Genomic DNA, 3,521 nt, shown 5'->3' on the forward strand with positions numbered 1-3,521 from the left:
ATAAAATTGAGGACCTAGACAATATTTTAGGCCTTGACAGGTAGGACCTGAATAGGAATACTGCATAGTATTATAGTATTTAGTTGTAGGATTTCATTTGAGCTGGAATAGAATGGTATTCTGAGCTTAGGTTATCCAAATGGTTGTCCATGCTAGAACCCAAAAAGCTTTTCTTGTTCTTTGGGCGTAGAAAATGGACAAGATTAACAAAGTTGATGATCTTTGCCTCCCTTGATTTTGTGGAAAGCGAAGGCAGATACTTGACAAACTTCTGCAAATTGTTTGAGTATTGAGGTGATTATTAGCTTAATGTGAAAGTAATATATGATTGTTGCAAACAGGCACATCCAAGACTATTCATCGGCAATGGAAAGTGACTTGATAAGTTGACAATGACTTCCTAGAATTGGTGCACAAGAGGACCAATGCAATGGAGTCTTTGAAGTGGTTCAAGCCTGCCACACGCCAAGGTTGGAAATGCAGAGAACTCTTATGCCATCTGAAGATGGCATCATCCTGACCCTTGCAAGCAAGAGTTCTTGATGTAAAATACTGTAAGTATAGTTACTAAACTGATTGGAATGTTCAAGAATTTGTTGGAGCAAATTCTCCAATTTGTTTCAACTAATACTCTATAGCATGACATTTTATAATTGAATATAAGTAATGGAAAGCATCTATATTTTAAGTGGTAGAATTCAGTATGTTTCCCTCTGAATTAGTTTCCTTGTAAACCTTATCAAAGGTTTAATGCCCCATAAATGCACAATTGGAAATGTAAGGACATGTTTTAAGTAGTACAGTTTCCACATGTTTTCCCTGTATTTGTCCATCCTAGTACCCAGATAATCCTTTGTTTGTTTGGGCTTCGAAGTGGACTAGATCAATAAGTCGGTACTGCTGTCCTCTTTCTTATGAGGAGGTTGGCTTTATATGATTTGACATGAAAAAGATTATTATTCAAATTTTGGTCTTCTCTCCAAATGGATTCCTTGATTTCTTGAACCTCGTTTCTTCTACCAGATGCTGCAACAGGACTGAAAGGAAATGTAGAGGGACACCTACCATGAACACTGAGGATGTGGGTAGTAGGTAAGCATCATTACATCCATAGACTACACATATTTCATGGATCTTGTACTTCAGATGGAAGGGAATGATTAAGAAAATGTAATGAAAAGTAATTTGTTTTATATATTTTTTAGCCAAGTTAATTTCCTCTACCATAAAATTTTCCATTTAGATCTCTTGTAATTAAAAGATTTTTAACTTGGGCTGGCAAAACTGAAGATTTGTGGACTCAATTGTCCAATTAAAGTATGATGGTGATATACATTAAATTTCTTTGACTTCACTGAGACTGATTATAATTTTTGTCCATGCTAGAACCCAGAAAATACCTCTTGTTCTTTGGGCGTAGAAAATGGACAAGATTAAACAAGTTGATATACGTTGCCTCCTTTACCTCTGAGGAAAGCAAGTGGTGATACTTGACATGTTTGCATCTTTAATTTATATGAAATAAGTTTTATATACTTGTAATTTTCAAAAGATTACTCTTCAAAACCAGCAGATCCCAAGATGACAATGGCCCAAGAGATGTTTGATGGATGGTTATTGAAGCAAATTTGGTAAGTATTTTATAAGGTTTCTTCAATATCCATTTTTCTGCATGTACTGAAAATCTCCCTAATCTGGTCTTGGATTCCTGTAAATGGTGATTTGATTCATGTTAAGGGACCGTTTCTAAAAGCTGTGGAAATGCTAAGGTTCTTATGTAAGGGGGGGGGGGGATAACAAAGAATGGTATACTGTAAGCATCGGGGATTTTCTGCTCTTGTCTAGCATGAACCAAGAAACTAGTAATAGGTTTGGAATGGGTGAACTTATGGTCAGTACTTTAGGACTAGGAATCTCAATGCTGTAAAATAGTTTCTTGATGGGGGGGGGGGGGAAATGTCAAGTATTTATGCCATTAAAATTATATCTTGCATAAGGTAACAGCTTGATTTCTGCAATATCCTAAAGAATTTCAAATGCTTTTACAAGGGTTAGTATTGCAGTATATTTTGGGTAAACTGCCTTTTTTTTTTTATGTAGGCCTTGTTTGTCCCATAGAAAGTGATTACTTTGAAGGCCAAATTTTTAGTTTTACAGCTCTCCAGTGGATGAATGTATTAAATGCCAACAAAGAGGTAGTTGATGGAAAGTAGTTTGCTGGTCTGTATAGATATTCCATACAGTGAACAAGGAAATGTCTTTCTGATTGTAAAGAAAGGGCTTTGAAAACCTCACTTTGATTGTTTTATGCTCAATATTATGGGACAAGTATTGCATATAAAAGTAATTATGAAGCATTATATTTGATCTGATTTAACATTCACATGGCAGCAAGTCTATCTTTAAAGATTTTGAAACTGGAAAATGATTCAAAAGCAGTCTTTACTGTAATGCATGAAATTTGTACGTAAATTTGAACATGTGCAATATGCACGAGTCTTTTTAGTTAGATCGCAGCCTGTGCTTTGATAGTTAATAGCCCTAACTAGTCCATTCTAGTACCAAGGAAACTGTTACTGTTTACTTGTTTTTTTAATGGACAAGATGAAAAAGTTGAAGCCATTTTGCCTTTTTCTCTTTGATAAAGGCAGGTTTAGACTTGACATATAAAAATGTGTTGATTTGGTATAAATTGTATGACCTTGATGGCTGAATATTAAGAAAATGTCTTTAGTAAGCTTCCCAGAGTGAAACTACCATGATCCAGTTGTAATAAATTAGTACATAATCATCTGATGAATAAGAATGTTGAATGCAATGGGATTTACCTTTCAACTAGTTTACTAAATAGCAAATTTTCCATTCCAGCATTGTGGCAGTTGACATAAAAAGCAGAAGTGAAGAATAAGTGTGCCAGGGTAAGATGTACTTATCTTGTGTAACGTCTTGTACATTTAATTTTAAATAAAAAAAATGTATATATTCTTGGTTTTTTTCTTTTTCTGCAAGACTCTTGTATTAGGTAATTGGCACATGACTGATCATGAATTCTTTTCCCCATGCAGTCTATATCCACAAGTGGTTATGTATGAAGAGATTGGCTGTTACAAGATGTATTAACCTGGAATAATGGTAAACCATGCAGTATGATTGCCCCCAAGTCAGTTGGATAAGACTATTCATATGAAAAAGTATAACACAACACAACCAGAACAAAATATTACCAATAACCCAAGGTTCTTTATCCCAATAACCATTAAAGGCCTGGCCACACAGGTGCACAAGATCGGTAGACACCAGCAGTGAACTGTTCAGGTGTCGTCACGGGCGAGAAAATGAATTTAGCTGTTTCCGCCAGTCATTCCTGCCTATATGGACAGGCCTTAAATTGACCTGTTACGGTTCTTAAATGGTGAAGCTGCATTCTTTGGTTACTTTGCCTTCTAAGGTTGTAAATAAAAGTGAACTTGACCCTAAAAAGGATTATAAAGTTATAAACAGGATACCCAAGCCTATGAAAT

The 3,521-nt window shown here is 35.3% G+C and overlaps 1 long non-coding RNA gene across 3 annotated transcripts in view; it reads left to right on the forward strand.

Annotated features, from left to right (window-relative positions):
- Nucleotides 1–3,483, forward strand: part of LOC119591584 — a 4,757-nt gene extending 1,274 nt beyond the window's left edge. For 2 of the 3 annotated variants that reach the window (XR_005230361.1, XR_005230362.1), the window contains exons 3-7: nt 342–554; nt 1,024–1,092; nt 1,571–1,631; nt 2,869–2,918; nt 3,066–3,423. This is a non-coding gene — a long non-coding RNA (uncharacterized LOC119591584). Of the gene's footprint in view, nt 1–341; nt 555–1,023; nt 1,093–1,570; nt 1,632–2,868; nt 2,919–3,065 lie in introns of all 3 variants that reach the window. The other variant, XR_005230363.1, reaches the window with a different exon arrangement.
- The last annotated feature ends 38 nt before the right edge of the window (nt 3,484–3,521 follow it).

This window comes from Penaeus monodon, chromosome 28 (genome assembly GCF_015228065.2).
Source record: "Penaeus monodon isolate SGIC_2016 chromosome 28, NSTDA_Pmon_1, whole genome shotgun sequence".
Classification (NCBI taxonomy): Eukaryota; Metazoa; Arthropoda; class Malacostraca; order Decapoda; family Penaeidae; genus Penaeus; species Penaeus monodon.